The sequence below is a fragment of the Corvus brachyrhynchos genome, unplaced genomic scaffold (assembly GCF_000691975.1).
Source record: "Corvus brachyrhynchos isolate BGI_N302 unplaced genomic scaffold, ASM69197v1 scaffold136, whole genome shotgun sequence".
Classification (NCBI taxonomy): domain Eukaryota; kingdom Metazoa; phylum Chordata; class Aves; order Passeriformes; family Corvidae; genus Corvus; species Corvus brachyrhynchos.
Window position 1 is genome coordinate 10,324,030 of NW_008239080.1, and position 26,309 is coordinate 10,350,338.

The 26,309-nt window shown below is 38.1% G+C and overlaps 1 protein-coding gene across 10 annotated transcripts in view; it reads right to left on the reverse strand.

Annotated features, from left to right (window-relative positions):
• The window catches only part of DLGAP2 (DLG associated protein 2), a 342,864-nt gene that overhangs the window by 130,159 nt on the left and 186,396 nt on the right, over positions 1–26,309 (reverse strand). For 3 of the 10 annotated variants that reach the window (XM_017739302.1, XM_017739299.1, XM_017739301.1), the window contains exon 4: positions 25,850–25,969. The exons of the other annotated variants lie outside the window; for them this stretch is intronic. The gene's annotated coding sequence lies outside the window, so the exon portion shown is untranslated. The remainder of the gene's footprint in view (positions 1–25,849; positions 25,970–26,309) is intronic. 10 annotated transcript variants of the gene reach the window in all.

The window sequence follows — 26,309 nt, forward strand, 5'->3', positions numbered from 1 at the left end:
GCTGCAAAACACTGAGCACAGGGTACAAATAAACAGGTGTACTGAGTAAACCACACAAAGATGTAGTCTACAATGCCTGGTCTGTAACCAGTACTTACAAAACTACTTTAAAGGTCCCTTAGGATGTGTATGCGATTTGCAGAGATACTAGATTGGTACAGACATACAAAGGAAGTCTCATTCTGAGCATTTATTACCTGGATACAGCATCCAAATGCCTACTTCAACATGTCATTTCAAATTTTGACAAGGTGACCATTCTTGGCTGACTACTTCAAAGAGTAACTGTGCTTTGAAGTGATTTTGGGCTTTTGCACACATCTCTGTAAAACATCCATTACAGCCATTTCCAGGAAACATATGAGGACAACACACATAAACTATGTCTTGAAGGCTCAGATCTACCTTTGGGCATAAAAATGCAGCTTTTTCTGAAGTCACTGAGCTTCATATCATCCTCAAACTAATAAAAGGAAAATTTTCCACACCTTGAGCCTGCTATTACATGCATCTCAAAAGCTCCACCCTGTGTTATCTAATTTCTGTCCCCTCCCAAGAAACTGTTAGAAAATCTTTCAAGAATTATGTTACAGCACAGAGTTGTCACAGCCAGTCTGTAAAATGTACAGCCTAAATAAGTCTGAAATGGCACAGCTTTCTAAAATGTCTGCATTAAGGATGATATATGTTCTCGATTACATGCACAAAAGCACCACACAGCTATGACCTGAAACAAGGAAGATACATGTTTGAATAGCTCTCAGTGGTAATGGGACTACAAATGTTGCCTTCAGCTGTTTTCTCTGCTTTTCGAAGCAGGCTGCCACTTTACCTGAGTCTGCAGGAGCCCAACAAAGGAAGAAGAGACCTTGACTGACCCTAAGTGCAGCAGATCATCCAGCAGAGAGCATCTCCCACACAAGGCATGGTAAAAGAGCAATGCTGTTCAATATTCGGCAATAGAAAATGGCCATAGAGAATTTTCAGCTATGAGAATCTTCCTTTAAATTGGAAAAAGAAAAATTCCAAAGCAGCTGCTGGACAATGGCATCAGTAAAGTGATATTTCTCACTACTCTCCTCATGACATTTTTTTTTCCCTTTTGACCTCCCATTGTCCCAATGATAGGTACACATATTTACACTCTGTTAATAAATTCAATTGACTAAATCCATCAAATTTTGCATATTCAGTAGGAAAAAAACCCCCCTAAAATTGTTTTTGAAAATTAATCAGGATGCCTAGCTAGCCAGCCTCTTTTTCTTCATAAATCGCATCTTTTAAATGAGGCTTGCGTTTTAATCTTCACTGGGGAAAATTCAAATTAAAAAATTGTCATGAGGAAGTTGACATGTAAACACTACTATTAGAGATGTAAACACTGCTACTGAAGAGCAGCCAAAAGACAAATGGTCAGCTATCCTGTGTGGTGCCTATACACTGCTTGCCTGATGCAGGGACTTGACTCTACATCTCTCAATGACAGCTAAGTACCCTAACCACAAGGCTAATGGTTTTTTTCCTCCAGTTGGAGCTGCTCCATCTTGTTTAAATAATTAAGCATTCAGTGACCCCTGAAGAGTGTGTTTCTCTAATCCAGTGACTAGGACATTTGCTTGGCAAATTGACCTGTTGATCTAAGAAAGTATTATTCTCCAAAGACATTTACAGTCGATTTATTCCTATCTAAAAAGGAGAGATTTGGGGTTTTTTACTCATCCCTGCATTAATTCTCTCAACAGTCACCTATCTCTTGATTCAGCACTGGTTGCCATTTTTCACTGGTGAGTGAGCCATTCTCTATGCAGCACATTTGCAGGGTAACAAAACATTTGTATAACATAAAATGGGCTTAACTAATATAATAAAAAATGGATTTAAAGCAATTATTTCTGAAAATGTTGCTATTATTAGGTTTGGAAAAGGGCTAAAGATGAGTGCATATATAAATAGATGCAAAATGCACACTTGATACACTTATATATACTTGCTTGGTGCACAATTATAAAGTCTGAATATAGACTTTCCATCTCTTGTATGGTACCAAGTACCAAAAAAGTAATATTGAGGACTGTGTAGACAGCTGTAGCAGAGAAACCCATTAGATATGGAGTGTTTCCATATAGTAGAGGGTCATGAACTTTGTTCTTTGGTCCTGCATTAGGTACAACTGTATTTAATTCCATTATGAACTTTATTAAGCAGCAAGAATATCAGAAACACTGTAAGAATCCCATCTCTGCAGTGACACAAAAATTTTGTAACTTTATTAAGCAGCAAGAATATCAGAAACACAGAATCCCATCTCTGCAGTGACACAAAAATTTTGCTAGAGGTCTGCCAAGCTCTTCCTAGCCAAATCAGTGTTTTGAATGTAAAGCAAGTCTGGCCCTTCCAGCAGCTCACTCTGCCAGCTCCACTTGAAGGTCTCTGCTCAAAGTGCAGAACTGTAAAAAAAATGACAGTCCATTTATGCAGTCCTGATGTCTATCTGTTTCCAACATTTTTATCTGGAAATTCATAAAGCGTATTGGGGCAGGCATGTAAATACTGCTCCAATTTCCTCCACAGGATTTGACAGGTAGCATACTTGTTGGGATGGGCTGAAGCCTTCCCACCTGGGCTCCCTCCAGGCAAGCACATGGCCATGTTCTAGGGCTCTTTCTCCAGGACGTTTTGAAAGAGAGAAGACTGCCCTGAGAGACGACAGTTTAGCCACTTACTGTGGCCCATTTTACGTACTAAAATAGATTCAGTGAAAGAGGCTAAGTAGGTAAAATTGACAGCTGTTGCAGGGCTGGATACAGTTCAGGGACTAGTGCTACTTGTTGCCACAACCCGCTTTACTGCCTGGCTATTGTGGCTTGGTTTCAAGCGCAGTTCCGTACCTGTTAGGGAAGAATCACTGCAGTGACCCGATGCTGGTGGCTCTGCCCAAGGACAGACTGCCCTCCCTCCTGTCCTGCCTCCTGCCCACCAGACCTGCTGAGAGGCAAGGCTGTTGCATGAGGCCCATGCTGGGAAGAGGAGTTTGCATCATCCCAGCTTTAGTTCTCCCATCAGGCACCCATCTTCTGCCCCCCTTGCCAGAGTGAGGATAAACCAGAACCTACCACAGAACACACTGAAACAAAGTTAAAAAGACAGCCCTAAACAGCCTATACAAAGACTGTGCCTGACACCCTGGGCAGATTTTATGTACCTGTCCCTATTATTTTTCCCTGTGCTGGCTGCTGGCTTATTTTCCTATGCGCAGTTGTTCAGGAAGTGGCACGAGGTTCAAATGATGCAGCGGTTGCCATGGAGAGAAGCTTGAGTTTGCACTGTATTTATTTTATTTATTTCTGAATGGCAGCATGCTGTAGTATGTAAAATCTGCCTGCCTTGCTAGCACACAGGATACCACAAACCAGGGCTGTGTTCAAATACTACCTGTCTTTGGAAAAGCACAGTAAAAAGCTGAGCCTCATTTGCAGATGATTTTATTTCTTATTTGGGATTGGATTTCCCTGGAGACTCATGTCTGAATTGTCCACTGAAGCAGAATTAACACCTACCTGAATTAAATTACTCTTTTTTTTTTACCTGATACAGACACTTCATGCCAGTGCTGAAAAATATGCAATTTCAGTAAGACATTCAACAATGAGTGTAACATGGTCTTTTGTTCCTTTTTATTTATTTATAGAGCAGCTAGAATCATGCAGAATCCTTCCTGCTTCCATAAAAAGGACTTAATTTGCAGAGTAATATTTACAGTTAATTAGCCACTGAAATTTATCCTTCAGCATTACAGTAAATATTGCCATGCTAAAGTGACACAGAAGAAATGTGACATTCTTTTTCGATTCACTATACTAGTGATGCCAAAGCAGGTGCAATCTGCTATTAGGTGCAAATTATGCCCTGGATAAATCATCTTTTTGTCTTTCATTCACTCCCTACCCTCAAGTTTTGAAGATTTTACAATAGTCATTACTTGGAACTAAAAATTACAGGAAGATCCAGTCTGTATTTGTGCCACTGTCATTAAACAAAAATTGTAGAAAGATAAAGTAATTTTTTAAAAATTCTATTGATTTTGGGTGAGCTGAGGACATGGACATGGGAGGCAAGACTTGTTCTGCCTGGATAGTATAATTTTTACCTTATACAGAAAAAAACCATAGCCTTTTTACATCTGTTCCCTCATAAAAGTAAGTTACATTATTTATAGAAATATAGTATACTGGGTGTAATTAGAGATCTTAAAATTCTGCTTCTGTCATTTGACAGACTCAAGGACTGCACCTTATCTGGTGTTCTGTGCATTCCCTGCTGCCTGGGAAAACAGACATGCCAACCAGCCATAGAGGCTCTGCAGGATGAGCACTATGTCTTTCTTCTTACCTCCCATTATATACTGCCAGTTGCTTTGACAGTGCTAGCTATCTTTTAATTGGTTTTGTAGGTATTATATAGTTAGTCATATGCATGGATGATCAATTAAGCCAGTTCATATCCACTTTTAAATTCAAATCTAAGGAGCAATATTAAATGTTGATCTGGACAAGATGAAATAGAGGGATAATCAAAGGATAAAATAAGGATAAATAGATAAAAAATAAGATTAAAACAAGGATGAAAAGATCTATAGTTATAAAGGGATGGAAATTAATAGATGGGCAACTCTGCACTGAGAGTTATTTAACGGTCCACACACTTGAACTGTATTACAGAACTAATTTCAAAGTAATATCTTTCATTAGCACAATGTATGTAATTTCGTTATGTCAAAGAAGTAAATCAAGCCTTCATTCTCACCTGTCATATGGCCTGTTGTCCTTGCATGGGAGAGCAGGCCAACAATTCAGCACTAGAAAAGCTAACACTGAACTTTCCAAAAATTTGCATGGGAGTCTTACAGGACTGAAGTAAGCATGTATCAGAGAAAAGTCCCTGAAAGAGTTAGTCAACAAAATGTCAATTGTAACGATATTTGAGACTGCAAAGGGAAAGAAACCCACTTAATGCATATAAATGATTTGTCATACTGTGTGTCACTTAGTGTGACCTAGATTTTAGAAATCAGATATGGTATTCAGGCAACCTTAAATACAGACATTGGTAAAATCAGCTGCTAAGAGAGGTCGAGAATGCAGCTTCTTCTACTTTTCTGTGGTAGCTTCTCTGTTGGTCAGAAAATTCCCCTTATGGTAACATGGCAAGGTTTTGAAATGTTATTACTGCTAAACTAGGCTTCTGAATCCTTCCTGAGCTTTACCACCATCTAAAAATCATAGGCCAGGCAGCTGATTTCTGTTTGAATTTCCACAGGGGCTTGATCTTTCAGTGACACTCATGATAACACACATTGACAACATGGGGTGCAGTGCAAAGACCTTCCATGCCACTGGGCAGAATCCTATCTCTCAGCAGCTGGGAGCTGCATCACATGCACTTCCCATTCCCACTCTGAATTCCCCAACACATGCCTTCAGCTCCAGAGGCAGGCACAGAGAATGGGAAGGTGGCACCCGCCAAGTGTGGAGCAGACTTGCGGATTTCCTGCCAGGGACTGGCATTTGAGAGCCTGTCCCTACACTTAGTGGCATGCAGGATATTGATGGTAAAAACCACCACCCCATGAAACAGCCCTGGCTTCAGTTTTCATTATTTATTTTAACCTTTCAGGAGCAGATCTTAACATTTGATTTCTCTCTGCTATGGCTACAGAGCCCAGCAGTATGTGTGACCAGCTGCAAAATGCAGTTAACTGGTTGAAATTGCAAACAGGAAATTTCTAGGCTTCCTCTGTACAAGTTGACATAGTAGGTGACATATCAGCTTAAAAAATTTTCATACACTTGAACAGATTTTATCCATGATACCAGAGTGGCATCCTCCTGGACCTTCAGAAATAGTTTTGCTGAAATCTTTGCTGTTACAGACCAGCTACTTGAAAAGGGTTAAATACATCAGCCATTCTATTCAAGAAATGAACAGGAGTGAAAAATGCAACTCCTTAGAGACCAGCCTATCCTCTGGGCAAAACACTCATATCAGTCACTAAGGAAAACAGGGTCTGCTTCTTAGAGCATGACAGAAGGGAAAAAATCCCAAACTCCAACTAATATATATTTGCCAAACAAACCCGAGTGAGTTCTTTGAAAGGGTGACCAAGGAAATAGATGATAGAAAGGTGATGAAAGCAATCTGTCTGTATCTCACCCAGGCATTTGATAAACTGTCAGATCAAAAACTGGTGGGGAAATGGTAAGACAGGAACAAGTACTACGTTGACATCAATTAAAAGCTGTCTGTCATCCCTAACCAGGGATGTTAAAATGTTAAGTTATTAAGCAACTATTTAAAAGGTGGAGAGGCAGAGGTCATGACACTGTCATGTCCCAATATCTGGGTTCATCCTGAGATTCTTTTACTATATTTTAGGTATGATTTCTTAGGATTTATTTCAAATTAATAAAATAAAATAGATGAAGGCGGAGGAGGACTTATTCCTCTTATGACTGCTACCGCAATTCAGAAAATATCTAGATTCCACATATGTATTTATTTCTCCATGGATTTTAATTTAATAGCATTATACTTCCTTACAAAATGAATAGAAAAGTCAGCAAAAAATAAAAACCAGGTTATTTAAAATTATTTTTATTACTTGAGATCAGGGCCATGCTGTATATGCCACACAAAATACTCAGAAGGTCAAACAATAAACTCTCTTTCACAGAAGTCAATTGCAAACCCACACATTGATCTTAATAAAACACACAGATCTTATTCTAGGTCCCTACTCAAAGGAATGCCAAACTAAAGCCTAGGTATTGAGGAACCTCTGGAACTTCCGGAGAAACAGCTGAAATTCAAGGTGCAACACAAAAAAAATAACAAAAATTGAGGACAAACTTGGGGTTTGTTCCAGCTTAAAACAGAAAGAAATTAAGTAAAGAAGAATGAGACTCTGTTGAGATTCTAACTAAAAGAGATGATTCTGCAAAATTTCTTTCACTTCTCTCTCTTTGTATATGATTCTCCATTTAACTCTGTGCAATTGCAACTTTTCAGTTTTAAGAGATGTTCATAATTCAGGATCAGATCTTGTATGACCTGTCAGTTTTTTAATAACATATCTTCAATTTACATTCAGACTTCAAGAAAATGGGAAATTTAAAAAGATTAAAGCATTTGTTATAGTCTAAAGCAAAGAATTGCACTGCCTAAAGAAAATATTAATTTTTCTCTATCTTATTATTAATAATACATGTATAAAGAATATTAAGAACTACAAAACACAAATATGTCACACTTCTTTCTCTGCTGCAGTATTCAGTCACTGATAGCTCATGAATAACAACTTCAAAAGCTTGTGAGAGTACACTTCCCACTACCTCAGCAATACAAAGAGCTTTAATCTCAAGATGATAGGTTTACAGAGGTATTACTTAAACACAAAAGTTTAATCAATATCCTAAAAGACCCATGTACAATGTAATTTTTTAATATATCTCTTTATGACAGAAAAGACATTGGACATGAACTATTTCATGTTCATGATACAGAAATTTTCAAATTGGGCCTACTTCAATATACAGAAGTCATTAGACTAAGAAAAATGTGATTTTTTTTCCCCCTCCCTTACTTTTTCACCCATGGAATACGGAATGGTTCTCTACCAGTGTCATGTGGAGCTACTGCAATCTAAACATATTATCAGCAGCAACAGAAATGCTTTTTCTGTTAAAAAAAAAAAAAGGGAATAGCGGCAACAACTCTCCCATAGTAAAATTGGCAGCTTTGGGTAGGTAATGGTACCAGTTCTATTCCTTGGGTGTTCTGCACTACTGTGGTTCAGCATGCTTTTTCTGACTGGCAGCTGGGAGGAAGGATAGAGGCAGCTCCTTCTTATGGCCACAGAGTGCCCTCGTCATCAGCTCATGACAGTCCTCACGGTTAGACACTGCTGCATGTACATGATCCTAAATTCCCTCAACATCAAACAGCGCAGTTAAGAAATTACTCTTTTGACTTTTCACTTGAGTGCTTCACTTTCCTGTACAAAGAGTACTAGGAGTCTCACTAGAGTACTAGGAATCTCACTGCTAATGGAAAGATTTACAAAAGACAATGAAAAGTAAAAAAGTAAGAAAAAAAGCCCAAGCAAATATTAGACCTGATGAAAACTTCCAGGTGCTTTTATTTAAATAATGTGCATCTGTTTTACAAAAAGGTGGCTAAATCATTTTAGTACCAGGACTTTTTAAATATTTTAAATATGTGACTCAAAACTTCCAGAACCATCTCTAATCCCATATTACTTGAAAAGCTTCAAATTTCTAGGTGAATGCATTCGAGAACACAATTTTTTTACAATGCAGGTAACAAGACTTTTAAAGATTCTTTATGAGACACCATCACAAAAGACTGAAATTTGCTGTGAGCAAGTTTCCAGTTTGATGGGAAAAGGAAAAAATCATTTCCCAAAACAGTTAATTAATCAGAGAATTGTTGTAGAATATTTTTCACCACACACCATTGTCGTGTGCATGCATTTATATTTCTTTCGTGTTTTGCACTATAATATCTCAATACTAATACAACATCTACTCTGTCTGCACTAAGAAAGTGCATGTTTCAGAATAAGGACCTAAATCTACTGTGATACTTTTTATAATGCATATTTTAAATATTCCATGTGCTTCCAAAATTCTTTTGAGGATCTTGCTTGGAATCCTGGCCTAAAACTTTACTGCCTCACTCCCATATGAACTCTCTGTGTGATGAGTAGTATCATAAACATTTGTAGTGGTCTCTTGTAAATTTAATAAAATGTTACAGGTTAAGGTTTAAACTACAGTTATTCATACTTACGATGCTTCCTTAACACTCTTTACTGGTGTTCTCACCAGTGCCACCATAATACAAGTGCCTTTGTTTAACATCAACTTGGGAGTTCACTGAGTCTCATATTAAACCTAGAAATATTGATGGGACTGTTTTCATTCATTTCAGCTTTCTTGGGATCAGACCTGTAGGAATATAGCTATATAATAGTGCTGCTTCTAGAAAGAATCAAGAGAACTCAAGTGCAGAATAAGATAGTATCTGTATCTGAAATATTCAATTCCAAACATTCTTTGAACTGAAGTGGAAACAGCTGCATGGCCAGAAACATCCTAATGTACTGACTAAATACTAATCATGTACTGGAAGCATACTGTTTGCAGCAAGATAAACATGAATGCAATGCATTAATATTCACGATTATCACATGTATTATTAGTATAATTAATGTCCATTCATAAATCCATGGGCATGGGTTTCAATAGGTGGACTACCCATTCTCATGGTGAATGCAAAATCATCTGGACAGCCGGGTTTGCAGTGTTGTGACCACTGATAAAAAGTTTGGACAGTGGCTGGATACTAGTGGCATCTCCACACCTTAAAACTGGGGTCAGTTATTTAACATCTTCATTACTTTCTGGAGGAGGTGACAGCCCCCTGTCAGCAGCATCAGTTTAGAGGAAAGGTCAGTATAATGCCTGTTATTACTGCTATTCACAAGAACCTGACAGAGAAACAGGCTGACAATAAACTTGTGGTGTGCAAAGATAAATGCCAAGTCCTGCATCTGGTGTGTAATAGCCTCTTGCCTCAGCTGAGGCTGCTGGTCAACTGAGGGCAGATTTGCAGAAAAGGACTTGGAATTCCTGGTGGATAGAGTTGAATATGACTTAATGGGGCACCCTTGAAGGCTTTCAAATATTGGACCAGGTTCTCTAGAAAGGCTGCAGATATCTCCATCTCTGGAGATGTTCAAGCTTGACTCTACAAGGTCCTGAGAAACTCCAGGTTGGCAACCTGGACCAAATGTTATGCTGAGCTCCCTTACAATTTGTATTATTTTGTGATTCTAGATTTTAACAACCTGCTCATAAAAATATGGAATACTATGCATTTACACTGATTGGAAAAGTATTAGCTCTGTTGCATACTACATCAACCTGTCTCCATCTTTTATGAGTGAATAGAATCATACTTGAGTATTCTTGTGTAGCATCATATCCTGTTCAATTTTCACTTCATAAAATTAAGACAGCATATTTGTCATCCTTAAAGCAAGAAATAATTTTGCAAGTCTGACACTGCAACAATGAAAGTACAGCATACTCATAAGGCAGATATTTTCTAGCTGAAAAGAAAGAATGCTAGCATCTGTTTTATATGATTTAGTGAGGACCTTCTGCACAGACATAGCACACCATTCATAGCATATGTTCTTTGCTCAGTATGTTTAATAAATAGATTGCCTTCTGTTCATTTGATAACACCAATTTACTTGCCTTAAAAATGACTTTGTATGCCCTAAGAAAATATAACCTCACAGAATTGGACTAAGCCTATAAAATGGCCTTTTTTGACATTACCATGCAATTAAGGGGCACATCCCTGAGTGCACACAGCTACTTGGAACACAGAAGTTTACTGTACTCCTTTCCACTGCTAATTGACCTCTTCTCCAGAGTACCTGTCCATGACAGTCTGCTTACCATATTTTCCTTAAAGCCCCTTGTTATTATCCCATGTGTTGCTATGCTTTAGTTAACCTGAAGCCATTTAAGAGAAATTAAAAACTCTACTGTATTGTTTCTTGGAGGCAGTAAAGTTCTTTGCTATGAAGATGTAATGTGTGCTTGTGTTTGTGTCACAGCAGCTGTATAAATATCAAGCTTGTTCTCTGCTGAATGTTGAAATTTTCTCTCTCTGCATGGGCTTCTTCCTGTCTGTCACTATGTTCTGGGTATCATCTTCCCTGCACTTCCTGTGGTTTCCCTTTATTTTGCCTCCTTTTGTCTTTCTGACTTACAACAGAAAACAACAAACGAATGTAAGCTATTATATGACACAAAGAATGTGGCTTCATCTTGTCTTTGGTTTTATTGATATTGCTGTAGTTTTACCAGAACTCATTCTAATTGTCCCTCCTGCAATAAAATTATATTTATTTTAAAAAAGAGGGAGTGTCAGGTAGTGATGGCCTTTAAAATACCAGTATGTACTGATTCAGTACAGTAACACCACCCAGCAGTTGAATTTCAGGCATTACCTGTATCCAGATAAAAGCAGTAAAAATAAACACCAACTCTTCTTGTAAGTCATAGGATTGAAAACAGCCACTCTGAAGTGCTGCAGCTGAAGCTTTCTACTATTGAGCTGAACTTCTTCATTCTCTGAACACTCCTACTTTGGATGACAGTTTTTCTTTAGTAAAACTCTATATTAAAAAGTCAAATACTGTGAACTTCGATTCAGCTGCAGTGGTGCTTTTCCTTGATTCTGAGAAAATATAGTGTCTCTGCTGAGAAACAAAGTATCAACTGAGATTAACTTGCACACAGTTGTATTGATAACCATCCTTCAATGGACTTCATTACTTCAATTAAATTTCAAAGGCACAACAGCAAGAAAGTGATGGTTCTGGACATTCCAAATAGGATGTATTTCACTGTACAGATTTTGCAAGTTGATGGAACATTAGGGTTAGTTTATTTGCAATACAGAGTTCTGAATTTCTCTCTTTGCAGAGAGTACTTTTGCCACACTAGTCATTCAAATGCATCTCATTCACCTGCTGATAGACCATAAGACAACACAATTTTTTTGAGATCATAGCTTTTTCCTCTGAGCACATGTCTAAATTCTGAGGCACATAAATACTCCAAAGACAAAAAAACCACATTTGAACATTTAGTTTCCACGGAGACAAATAAAAGTAAAATGTCTAATGTCAGTTTATATTCAGCCTGATGCCTTACAGGTTAGAAGCACTTCATTAAGCCTTAGAGACAGATATTATTCCATAAATAAATACATAAAATAATAAAAGAGAACCACCCAAAATCCCAAATCCTGTGCTTCTAATACTTGTGTATTCTAGTTGTGTAAGGATTGCTGCTGGCAGCCAGCTCCTGTTTTCACATTCCCACCCTACATTAGAGCCTTATTGATAGACTCAAGAGATAGTTTGTGTCACTTTTAATAGAAAAATCTTTTTGTTGAGACATGAGAAAACACAAAAGTCAGGACTTTGAGGCTTCTAGCCTTCACTCCAAGTGTTTAGAGAATAATAGCTACAGAGTTAACTGCTACAGATGCCTGATGCTGCTAGGTCAAAGTAATGAATGTTACATGTCTGACCTTTTAAGCCAGGATCAGCAAAAAAAAAGCCTGAAAAGCACAGCATCATGATTAGAGCTGTAGAAGTACTTGTGAGGCTTCTTTCAGGCAGTGGGATACAGAGCCCACTTTTAAAAGTGCATTTTAAGTGGCACTCTAGTCAGTCTTAAAGATCATATTTGAAGAGATGTTGTTTACAATTATCGTCTGCTTTAATGGTGTTTTCTGAATCATGTGCTTCTGCAAGCCTTATTAGCTACTTAATGTCTCAGTCAGCTCTTCCTTCTCACAAGCTGCAGGTAAAATACAACGAGATTATCAGTACTGAGGGTTTCTGTAAAGATTTTTGCCAGACTTTGATGATTATGACTGAGCCAACTTCCACGTGATAACCATGTAAGTTGTCATTAGCACAGCATTGGCCTTCAGCTCAGTTCCCAATAGGGCTTTTTTAGCTCCAAACTGTGTCACATTAAATATGGCTGCAAGGTATTTTGGCTTGAAACTTGCTCACAAATGACCAGCTCAGAGCCCGAGCAAAATGGCTATAAATAGAGACATCTAGAAGAACCATGAATTAAAGTGTGGTAGCCAGACTTGGCCACCTTAAGTTGACCTAACTTACTTGATTTTTATACTATTAAGCCTGTTTATCTAGCTGAGGATCTGCCAAATGTGTTGTGTTAAAAAGGACCAGCTAAAATTTATTGTGCGAAAAGATATAAAAAGCAAAGAACAGCAGCATAAAGCTGGATTCAGTGGACAGAAGTTCTGCTGGATGCTGAACTGACTAATCCCACTGCAGAGACAGGCGGGAGCACCATCGGGAGTGCTCCCACGTGGAGGCTGGCAGCCGCGAGGTCCCTGCCCCGGGCAGGGCTGTGTCCGCTCAGCTCCTGCTCACCGGGCTGCCGGCACCTCGGAGCCACCACAGCTGCTCCCCCCGAGTCCCCTTTCAGTTGTGTCCCCCATGCCTGCTATCAACACCGTGTTCAGTCCAGCCTCCTTTACTGGCAATGAGTGCCCATAACAACACTTCAAACACTGGAATCTCACTTACTAAATCCTACATTTTTCCACCTGAAGGTTTGTTATGCTGCAGACCTACCCAAGGAAGTTCTGTACAGACTTTACCTGTTTAGCTGTCTACCCATGGCAATTAAAATAAATATTAATTTAAGGATGTCTCATCTCCATTTCCCACAGCATCATTAATATTAGTTGTCTGCAACTGCCATTTCACTGCACATTCTTTTTTATATAAGTCTTTTTTGTACTTTTGGCATAGAATTTTAAGAAGACCTGACTTGTGCAATCAGGTTGTCCATTGGTTTGTCAGTCTGCAACTAACTCTGAACTCAAGGCCCAATTTAAAAGGGAATAAGAATTACTAGAGATAATTTGAGAAAATCAGAAAATGAGTAGGGAAATGCACAATAGTGACTTCACTTAGGCAGAAGCCAGCCATGACACTAGAGCTGGCAGAAGCCAAGTGCCCAGATGGCACACGGGTATTAGCTGAGCAAGGCTCACACAGTTGCAGGGTAGCAACAATATTGCCACTGTATGGGCTGTTATGTGGGATGAAAAGTCAGACAGACAATGAACACAATTCATAGGGAATTGGATTCAGTATTTCCATTTGCCTAAGTGGGAACCCATTTTGTGTGTGTTATCATGTCCATCAGTTATCCTGATTAATTAAGTCTTGCCTGTGTACTTGATACCTTATCGATTCTTATGAAGAGTAGCTGATTGAACAAACATTTTACTTATCACTCGCTAAAACCCCAAAAGGAGATTTATATTACTCAGCTAGAATTCTACCACAATACTTCCAAGTACTTTAGAACCCTGAACATATCGTGCGTGTTTATTTGGCTCAAAAGGAGCAAAACTCAACTGCCTAAATGAATCTTGGCAAACACTGTCAATGTGGAGATAAAGTGCTATTGGGTGACTAGGCTGCTATTCATCTAATCTTAAAACAGACATCTTAAATAGGTGATGAACAGATGAATCTTATCCGGAAAGTACTCGCTTCTCTCCATTTACTGTAGAGCCTGAGGTAACTAGCTTTAACAGAGATATCTAGAGTGTAAATGCTTAGAGTCAGGTGGAATGAATGTCCCCTCTGAAATTCAAATGTAGAGTCAGATACTTAAGGTACAAATAAATCATGTCAAGGATTCCACAGTGAATTTCCTTAAAAGGAAAAACAAAATGAACCAGGCAAGTCTCATTAAACCCTGGTGATTTTTTTTCCTCTTGAGTAAAACCCAAAGAATAAATAATTTCAAAAGTTCTTTTTCTGTATCTCCAATACAGAAAAACAGTTGGCCTCAACAGTTAGGCTAACATGAGAGACCGACACACTAGTGACTACTTGGAAGCAGAGGTCTTTTCTGCTGTCTCCTCTTCCAAACAAGCTTTTCTGTGAGGCCCAAATTTGGTAGCTGATGGCACAACCTCCTGCACTGGTCTGTGGCATACTGCAAAGAAATCCCCATAGTCCCTGCCATCCCCAGTTCTTTGCATTTCCTGCAACCGAATCTTGTCAGTTTTAACTGTTTATTTTGCCCCAACTGAAGAAGATGAATAGCTGTCTAGGACAATTTAGCAAGACTTAAAATTATCTTTTAGGAAAAAAAGCAGTGAAACTGCAAAGCAAAACAAGTAAGACAACCAAATTCTAGAAGGTAGTTATTAACAGTATTCTTTACTACCTGTGTAGACTATTTCTTACCCCAAACCCTTCAGAAGATGACTCATACATGTAGGGACACTAACACACAGGGAAGCCTTATACCACAGTGCCTAATGAGTCTGTGAACCCAGCATTGATTGACCATCTGACACATGCCCCTGCACACCCCTGAGACCTGGCCCATGGCTCACCCAGAGCAGAAGGTGCTCAGTGTGGGCTGAGCTGCCCATATTGCTGAGGAACTGGAAGCGTGGAGGGCAGGGCACAAAAGGCGAAGGCCACTGCCCTCCCCTTTCTCACACCCACATGGATGCAGATTGCAGAGAGGCTCATGCCCAGAACTGCAAACTCAGAAGTGAGAGCTTCCAGCATCCACTATCCTGCTGCAGGCTGTACTTCTCTACTGCCTAACTTATGGAAATCAGCTTCCAGAGCTGACCTACTTGCTCTAAGGGAGGCCTGTGAAGTCAGGGCCCCAGCTATGGTCATACTTACTTTCATGCCAACGTCTGATAATGAAAACTCAGGCAAATCAGCAGTAAAGTTTTTAGGAATCTTGAACTTAGTATCAGGGTGTGAGAACAGTATGAGTTGCAATAACAATCCAGGAGAAAGGTGTACTAAATCTGGTCCAGAGTGTTTAGAGATTTATAACACTTTAATTTTTTATACTTTTTAGAAATATTAAGACTATAAAGGCTACTTTGAAAACAGTTTAAGACAGTGATAGTTTATACTTCTATCTTGTCTTAACATGGCTGAAACCTTATCTAGCATTCTCTGCATATCTAACACTGATGGGAAAATAGGTTAGACTTCAGCTGTGTAAGTATGAAAAATATTTCAAACACCCAAAACACCTCCATTTCAAGAAAAAATAATTTGCTATACTGTGCAAATTGAGTAAGATTTTGATATTCATTTGAGAAAGATCTTTTTCACAAAATGTGCTTTTGTCTCCATAAATAAAAAAGATGTCTTCAAAGACACAAAAAGCTTGAAACATTCATATCATCATATCCCTAATTTTTATTGCAGACATGTCTCCTATTGCATAACAAATGTGTTGGAGAGGTTTGTAAAAGGTCATGCAAACTGTAGGCAATATTTTAAAGACTAAGCACTAAAATAGAGAGAAAGAGGTCAAGAAAACAGAAAGCTATGATCTTAAATAGCAAAATAAGAACACACTACATACTTTTTTGAGTTTATGAGGAGTGAATAGTGTAACATTTATTCACACCATGAAGTTCACTAATATCATTAAAATGCGTGACCATCAACAAACAGCTATAATCCACCTTGATAGAAGTCAGTGCATAAAGCAAATCCTGACTTGGGAGTCCTGTCACTTTCTTAATTGGAACAGTAACTGGGTTTGTTTGAAATGTGAAATGTATTCTTCATCTTAAATTATACCAACAGGTAACAGAAAAATCAGAGCAGAAAGATTGCAGAAATGACTGGAAAATAAATGCAGTTGAAGACAAGTTCCTGTTGACAAAACTTACTTAACTGAAAGGAATCAGATCATGCAAGGAAAATTGTTTGTGAGACCAGGCAGGAAGGGCTGTAAAGCTTTTATTTTAAAAATACGTCAGAATATTTTGAGCTAGGACTTTAATATCTCTAGAAAGCTCCACAGATATTAGAGAGTTGGGGGTGAATAGGGTCACCGTCAAGGTGCACAGGGGAGGGAATTGGCAGAGCAGTGTACCCTTTTCTCACTCAGTGTAAAGTGCCGTGGCTCAATTATCTTCAAAGGCATTACAATAATGCATACCAGGGGAGGAACTGTCCCCCAGTTCTGTGCAGGCCCTAACAGGGAAAACTTGGCTATCTGATGGCTACAGAAGATACAAGTGCAATAGTCAGACTGAGATAATACCTCTGTACCAGTGCAGACTGTTGCTCAGGATTATATCTGTATGGGCTATACTTACATGTTGTGATGGTTTCAGCAGAGGTAGAGTTAATTTTTTTCACAGCAACTGATATGGGTCTGTGTTTTGGATTTGTGCTGTAAACAGAGCTGATAATACATGACTGTTTTCATTACTGCTGAGCAGTGCTCACACAGCCAAGGCCTTTTCTGTTCCTCACCTCACCCCACCAGCAAAGAGAGTGTGAGTGCACAAGGGGTCTGGAGGGGACACAGCTGGGACAGCTCATCTCAAATGACCCAAGGGATATCCCACACCATATGGTGTCATGCTCAGCACATAAATCTGGAGTAAGAAGAAGGAAGGTGGGGTCATTCAGAGTGATGCCTTTTGTCTTCACAGGTCACCGTTACGCAGGATGGAGACCTACTTTCTTGGGGACAGCTGAATGAAGTGGTGAATGAATTATTTGCTTTGCTTGAATGTGCAGCTTTTGCTTTACCTATTAACCCGTCTTTACCTCAACCCATGAGTTTTCTCACTTTTACCCTTTCGATTCTCTCCCCTTGGAGGGGAGTGAGTGAGCAGCTGTGCTAGCTGGGGTTAAACCATGACATTGTGCAAATGAAATGGGCCTGGGCCATCACACAGGCCTGGAGGCTAGCTGACACTGCACAGCTCTTGTTTGTACCACCGAAATCCTTCATCCCCTCTTCCGCTCCCACAGATAAGATGCCTACATCCAAACTGTTTTTTGGGAAAGATGCATTGCCAGCCTAAGTCCTTGAAACACATGCAGGCATACTCACAAGGAGTGCACTTCACTTAACTATGCAGATGGCCACATGCCAGCGAGGGAACTCAGACTGCAGCCCACATCAGTTTACTGCAGCAGATGCAGTCACAGGCACTGGCAGTATGTTTCACTGAATTGGTACAGCTGGGACTCAGACCAGATGTAAATAAAAAGGGATGACCTGCTCCTACAATAGATGAGGCTGGATAATTATAGACATGGAGTAAAGGAAGGTTTGACCAAAAAAAATCAAGAGGAAAAACAATTTTTATCACTACCTATATTTCCCTCTGTTACTGTGACAAAGATCCCAGCAATGACCCACCAGATGCTTGAAGGCACATTTTACCAATTTTGTGTTAGTTGATGCCTCACTTGCCCAAGGAATTTACTTGCTCTGAAGATACTACAGCACCTCCATATTCCTAAAGAATTGCTTTCATCTCATAATATTCAACTACCTTACTAGGATCCCATGCTTAACATCAATATAGTGGTCCAGGGAAAATATCTTTTGTTTGGCTTGTTTCTGGTCTCTTGCAGATAGATAGTTCTCTGTTTATTTAGCAATTATACAATTTTATAAAATAATAGGGAAAATATGAGTTTCAAATGCTGGTCTGTGATTTCAAGACAAATATAACACTTTTCTAATAAGTAAGAAAAAACAGTGACAGTGAGTGCATCTTAGATGATGTGGAAAGTGTTACGAGAATGCAAGTAATTCTCTGCAAGAAGAAAACAAATTTTTGGCTAGATTCAGTGAGAATGTTTTATAAGATGTAACAGGAAATGAGGTCTTGGATAAAGCTCATGAGGGCTTGGGCTTCATTTCTGAAGCCTATCTTAATATTGATTTTTTTTTGCTACATCTCAACTTAGAACAAAAACTGATACAAAGATGATACTGAAAGAACACAGGTAGAGTCTTAATTGCAACATGCAGAATAAACAATGTTTGTTTAGAATTATTTGCATTTTCCTGTAACTATACGTGTTTAAAGCACTGGCAATAGATATTTAAATCAGATTTAAAGGCTGATAACTTCCTGATTATGTTGCAATTCAAAAACTGCCCAGTTAATTATGATGAAATATATTTCTATGGAATGATGTGTTATTTCAGCATTTGCTCTTGGTGATTACTGCCCAATATTGCCATTAAATTAAAGCAAAAACCTGATGGTGGATGCAGTATAAACATTGCTTTTTAGAGTAAGATGTCATAAGTATTGTAGCTCAAGCGCTTACATAAAAATTTGTGAGCTACCATTTCCATAGCAACAGGCAACATAATTTAGCTAAGATAGCTGCTTTCCATTCTAGCGACTTCATTGTCATTGCAGTTTACAAAATACAAAAGTATGTCTTCTAAGACTCTAATACAGTGAACAGACAAAATGTTGGAAATGCTGAGGAAGGCATAGGTTTTATTACAGACGCAACACAATAAAATGCTTCTTTCTCTTCTCACCTGTATTTCATGAGATTCTCTACCATCCTCGACTCACCACATACCAATCTAGTTCTCCTTGTGGTGCAGGGGATCCAGTGAAAGGCATCTGAAGCTGGCCTGTCTCTTATGTTAGTCTGATTCTTTCTGGAATGTGCAAAAGCAGCTTCTTCACTGGCCAATTCCTTCTTTCTCTCCTTCCTCCTCTCAGCTACCAAAATAAAATTCACTTCAATGCAGAGAGTCAGCACAACATATCTGGAGCACCTGTTAAATCTCATATTGAGCCTACACACAGTTACTAATTTAACACACTGCTGACACACTCCCATAGTCGTCTTTTGCTTCCCCAGTGGTTCAGTGAATCTTGTTATTAATCTGAATCACTTTAAAGTGCTTTTTAAAAACATCTGGCTCCAAATTTTTAAATTAAAAAAAAAGTCTGTGAAAAAAATTTAAAATAGGAACTTTAAAAGACATCAGAACCACTATTCTCACCAAAGGTAGTGTGAAATTTCACACTTGAGTAGCTGTGGTCTAAATGGAAAGATCAGGGGGAGCGCCATCAATTTCTACCTACTGGAAGTAGAGGATTGCAGCCTTGCAAAGAATAATGTCTTATACTATTTTTTCAGTGAGGCTGGAAGAATTCCTTTTGAAGGAGAAATCTGATTGATGTCAGCAAGTGAATCACCACCTGTCCATGGGAAATGGATGCTTTTGAAAGCAAGCTGTATTGGACACTGCATTTGATAGACTCTATAATGAAGTGATGGCTCTGTCTCTGAAGTTCTCCTGAGCTGAGCCCCTGACAGGGACCCTAAGGCACTCACCTCCTCACAGATTTTCCTTACTATGAAGATATGCAGAAGGTAAAAACACTAAGTTTTGAACTTCACCACTGAGGATTAATGATATATGATATTAGGACACAGATAACTTATCTGACTTCTAAGTTATTTTCTCATTTTGGCAAGTTGAACAGTGCACCAAAGACAGACACTGGCACAGGTATCTGGAAAAGAAGCTGTGACGCTGGAGCACAATCACTTGTCTTGTGGGTACGTCACATGATTATTTGTCAGGAGCAATTCAGGGATCAAGATTGAGATGCAATTTATGCTACTCATGAACTTCACCTAAAAAGAGTATAAAATGTAAACATGGCAGTTAGCTTCTTTTTTCCAGCTACAGTGCAATGCATGACTCCTTACAGCAAAAGTTCCTGGCACAAAGGAATAATCCTCTACTTCTACATCCCTCCAAACAAATATGCACAACCTGACTGTCATTTCATTCATACAAACTAAGTACGTATGAACTAGCACTTTGATGCAGGCTTAAGCGTTCAGCTGATATAAAAAGAAAAAAGTATTACACCTACCAGAGTATTATTACAAGGGTATTTTTATCCTGCAGTTGAACATACGCAATAAATGAGCATTAGATTATGTTACTGAAATAGTGCATGAGCCTTTATTATCCTACAGGACAAATTCTGTAATCCCCTCTGACAGACTCATAATCACAGCAATGACCTGTGAGGCAGGTTGAGTATCTCTGCCAAACAAAATAGTAACTATTCTGTTTCTGAAAAATTGATTGTGTTTTAACCACCAGAACTGTAAAAAGCCATCTCCATATTAATTAATGGTGCCTAGTCTTGCATTTAAATCAAACACACATACACAAGTCACTGATCTTGAGAGATAAGTCTTACACTACCACCTCCAAATTACAGGAATCACAGCCATATTTATTCAGAGGTAAAGACAACGAAGGAAAACACCAGCTCCTATCATCTCTGATCATTATGATCACTTCCTTGGCTGAAATCTGAATCAGGAAACAGTTTTAAAGCTATGTCAAAAATAAAATTTGAATTCTATCTTCAAGTTTACTTTGAAGTAGTAAAGACTGCTTATGGCATTTTAGCTTTAAGAGTGTCATTTAATATTTTCATAAGAATGTGTTTGTATAGCAGTATGATTTATTCTTGTTAAAAATCTTGTAACAGCAAAGAAATACCTGACTTGTGATCGATGCCATACATAAAACTTCTAGGCAGAATCTGTTGGCTCATATAAAATAATCTGGACATGTATTCTCCTTGGATAGTTTTTGTAATTCACAGCTCCAATTGCTCATTTCAAGAAAAGCAGAAGTTTTAAGTCTGAAATAAATATATATTTCAAAACTATAAATTAAAAAAATATTCTGAGGTGATATAATTTTAGGGAAAATAATATTTAATAAAGTAGTACCTACAAAAAATTAGAACTAAAATATAAATGCTTTTTAAAAACCCTTCTTATTTGCATTCAGCAAACAACTAAAATTCATTAAAAAGTGCTTCTGGAGCACTTCATTGGCCATTGAGGATAATAATGTTCATGATTTATATTCTGTCCTGTAATATATATATATATATATATATATTAGAAGAATACGTAGTAATATGACCTACCTATTTTGTAAAATACTCCAAGTACAACCTTCAGCTGCTACAAGCTGGCCTAAACATGTAGCTAAGGAGTAACACTGCACTGTACATAACCACAGTAAATACAAACCTCATCAATGCAGTATATTTCATATTTGTCTATTTAAGAAATGACTACCTTATGAATTAAAAGCTTTTTCTATATTTAGCTGTGAAAAAAATTTACATTTAATCCACACCACCAAAATGAGGAAATTAAAGGAGGCAGGTTTTAAATGAGGAGTCAAAGATTGCAAGAAGCTGACCTTTGACTGCCAACATGGTTGTTCTCTTTTCAATTCAAAAATTAAATTATTCTCCTTAAGGATTTGCCTTTGGCTCTAATTCCAATTTGATCTCTTTCTTCATATGAAGTCTTGTGGACTATGGAATTAGTTTAAAACAGCTGAATATACCTCTTTTAGGAGACCTTAACATTTCAGAGTCTTCCTTTGACCTGTTTCTCTTAACATTATGAAGTGCTGAAACAATCTACTGCAGCATCACAGTCTAAACACAGAGACTAGGAATAGTTGAATGGCAGTTTGAAAAAATTGCTGCCTTAATTGAACATTGGGGATAATTTGACAAACCCAGTAACATAAATACTGTAGCCCTTTCTGCTCTCAAATAATTATATTTCAGATATTTCTAAAAAGACATGCTTAATTAAAGAAGAATCAAGCCAAGACTTCATGCATTTGCAAATCAGAGATACATCATGTAGCTCTGCAGTATCCAGTAGAGTCCAAATAATTTTTTATTTATTTTAGTGCCTTTAAATTCTGTTTGGTGCTAATGAATGAGGTATATAATTACTCTGATTCATCCTGTATCCTTAACATGAAATACCCCAGAGCACTTAAAAACAATAATTAATAAAACATCAAGAAATAATTAATTAACTTCACATTAAACAAGATCAAGAATTGTGCAAAACTCATTAAGACTTTGCATAACTCATGCTATATAAATGGCTAAGAAATTACTAGTAGCACCTGCTGTACCTCTAGATCAATACCTCTTTATACAGTTCTTGTTAAACAACTATGAATCATAGCAAAGAACCAAAGAAATGAGACCAAGTAATCCTAAAGAGTAAAATAAACTCATGTGGCAAAGCATCAGTACCAAATGTCTCTGTGAGACTCCTAATTTCAAAGAAGGAGCATATAGTTCCTTCACTTCTGAAATTGCCATGTTTTCAAGAAAAGTGTATGTCCCTTTCATTTTTCCTTTTTGCACATATTTAGGTGGAAACTAAACAGGTGAAATTGAGGATACAGAAATAAACATTTGAATACCAGAATGAATCACACAACTTTCAAGTTCCTGCATGATTAGGCATTTTGTTTTCCCATCTTTGTAACTCCATGACTGAACTGCACTCTAGAGCAAGGACAAACCACCATGCTGTGCATGCCCCAGCTCAGCTTCCCCAAAACCCATCTCTATCCCCATCCCAGGAAAGGTTTGCTCAGTGATGGGCAATCCTCATTGCTCAATCACCCAGAAGAGGCAGGCTCCAGAGCAACTCAGATTGTAAACATATGTGCTATGTTGGACCAGGAGCCTGAAGAAGCTCAGAAAAAAAACAAATTAAAAAAAATCCAATCAATTCAAAATAATTTTTTAATATCCCCCCCCACCAAGCGCAAACTCCCAGAGCAGACTTTTCATGTTGGTACATAATCCTCGTTTTTCTACCTGCAGGTTCATCTGGAAAACTGATATTTTGAACAGCAGGGCTATGCAGTTACATCCCAATCAAGACTCTAAAGGCAAGATAGGGTACACACAAACTTTCTCCTCATGGTTTTTACTTGAGACAGAAAAGACAGGGGGAAAACACAGAACTGGAAGAAACTAACAGAACTAAAAAGGTTATGAATTTGGATAAAATTTATACTAGATAAATACTAGTGAGTACAGTTAATGAAAGATAACTTATTTTTAGTTTGTGATTCTGTCAGTTCAATTCTACAGAAGCTCAAAAGGAGTTCGGCTGTGAGTGACCTTTTAGTTTTGTTTTGTTTACTAGCTCATCATACTCCACCCTCTTACGATTTGATGACTTTCATTTTATGCTTTGTTTTACTTTATCTTTTTTTAAATCAAGCTTGTCTGCAACCTAAGCTGACAGATCTTACTTTTTTTGAACATTAAAAATAATGTTACTGAAATTCAGTAGAAAGGTCAAAAAAAACCTCCAACTCTTAGCCAGACTCAATTCACTAGGCAAGCATTTCCCCAGATAAAATCAAGATGATAGTTAGCCAAAACCAGCTGGGAATTAGTATTTTGTCCAAATTTGTTCTTTAAAAATGTGTCAGCTCTAATCAAATAACACTGAACTTTGATATTCTGTTGTTGATACTCTTGAGCTAAATTCCACTCGATGTTATTTGTCCTAAGACATCCAATCTTCATTAATATTCTACCCAACCTTACACATGCTTTGGGCAAAGGCTGAGAAAAAGGATAAAGACGAGACTGTGCTTCTGACTCAATGCTACAGTAACTGCAAATAACATGGCTGAGCAGACACTCACAGATAAACTTTTATTTCAACCACAATACCCAGTACTGGTGTACAGATTAAAATGCTCATTTCAGTTTTTGACCTAGCAGATCTGTGAATATGAAAGTGCACAGTTCAACAGGCCATTAACAAACTCATGAAATGATGCTCATTATATGGACAAAGTGTTATTTCTTTTGGAAAATGAGCAGCTATCTGACCAACTACCTTGATCAGATACACCCAGGAATTAGAATGGATATTTTGAGTTCATATTTGATTAGCATTTGAAATGCTCTTTCTCTAAACACTTCCCACAGTACTGCACATGCCAAATTCCTATCATTATTCAAAAACCTGAGAACGCTCATTCCACTTAGCACTATCTTAGTTTTACTGACAGTGCTGGAGACAACAGTCTTTTCCCTAGACTATTAAGTGACTTTCAGAAATTAAAAAAAAAAAAAAAAAATTGAAGTCGAAATCTAGCATTAAATTGCCAACAGTAAAGAAGTCTGAAAAAATAATAGCTTTGTCCCTGAGGTATTTCAGAAAACCTCAAGCTTATTTAGATGAATTGCAACAAAACAGCATTCATCATTAACACAATGAAAAACAAAGTCTGTGGATCTTACTGATGAGTTGGGTGCTTTGGGGTGGTAGTAGGGAGAAGAGAAAACACTACACGCTAAAGCGGAATTTAAAGAAAAATTAACAGAGATGCAGATGGTGCATTTGGATTACCTACCATAGATTCCTAACTCAGGTGGCACCTAACTAATTTTTATGTGATCCAGAACAGGAATTCATAGGTGTGCTTCACAGCCCGTGGAAACCAAAGCAGACAACTGCTATTAACTACCTTCACCATGGAGCTCCTCTGTGTTAAAGCTATATTCTAAATCTAAGTGAGTACAACAAGAGTTATGAGTGATAACAAGATATTAGTTATAGGGATGCAGTCTGAGGAACACATTTGAATGGGGCTTTAAAGTCTCTAACCTTTGTTTCATCCCACTCCTTAGAGACACATCCTGGCTAATTCTCATTCTTCTTTGGACTAATGCTCACCCAAAACTCAGTGCCCACTCAAGTTTCACCAGATTGAAACAGCTAGATTTCATGTGCTGTCATAAGAGCATTCCCTTCCACCTCAAATCTCATGTTAGCCACATCAAACCAGGGAAAGAATGCTTATTCCTATTCTATCAGTTACCTTTTGGGATTGCCACTTGGTTTGCTTGACACAGACAAAGAGACACATCACTGTAACCTGAACTGTAGGTAAATCCTTAAAAACGCAGAATCAAGAAGGAAGTGTTATGTACAAATAAGAAAGTAGTTTACTTCTATATACAGCATTTACAAAATTCTGCATGAATATATTATAGTTTTTGAAAATCAGGGACAAGAGTTCCTAGGACAGCTGACAGAAAACCAGTCTTACAGTGTGAGCCTTAAAAAGTACAACATATCAAATTTACCAGAACAAAAGTTGAAAGGTACCTTGACTGCTGCACACAAATTTTTAGTAGTCATAGGGGTGATAAAATTGTGAGAGTCTATGAAAGAGGCCAGGTTTGCAGATCAAGGCAATAAGTTCATCAGGCCAGGTGGCACAGCTTCTGTGTACAGAGACCTTTCAACAGGTCACTGCAGTTTATCATAGACACTTGTTCAGAAAACATACCTGAAAAAGGGGTAATTTTCAGTGTTGCTGACAAAGGCATAGCAAAAGGAAGACTGGCAGCTGAGATTAGACAAATTCAACCTTTCCACAACATTCCAATTTCCTAGCACTAAGGGTAATTAAATATTGGAACAGCTTACCAGGGGAGCTGGTGGACTCGCCATTGCTTGGAGCTTTAGGACGAGATTAGATATCATTGTAAAAGAGATGCTTTAATCCAGCTTCTGGAAGTTCTCAACATGCCCATAACACTTGCAGCTCTGCATTAAGACAATGACTATAATCAAATCTCATATTTTAGGGTTTCAGCTGATCAACTGCAAGGGTTATAAAGAATTTCTTTTTCCCTTTACATAAACACCAGACAGATACTTTTATGTGGTTTATATTCTGATCTGTCTCTGAAGTAGAAGAGATTGCCCAAATCTACAGAAAACATGGGTCAGCTGATGCAGCTGCCAGTGGTGATAGGGAAAGTATTTTCTCTTAGCCTGAAATTCACAAAACAGTTGTATCCAAATGGGAACTCACACGATTTTGAAGTCATCTAGATGGATGCAAACTGTGTGATTAGGTCAGCGCAGAAGCAGGTTTGATCTG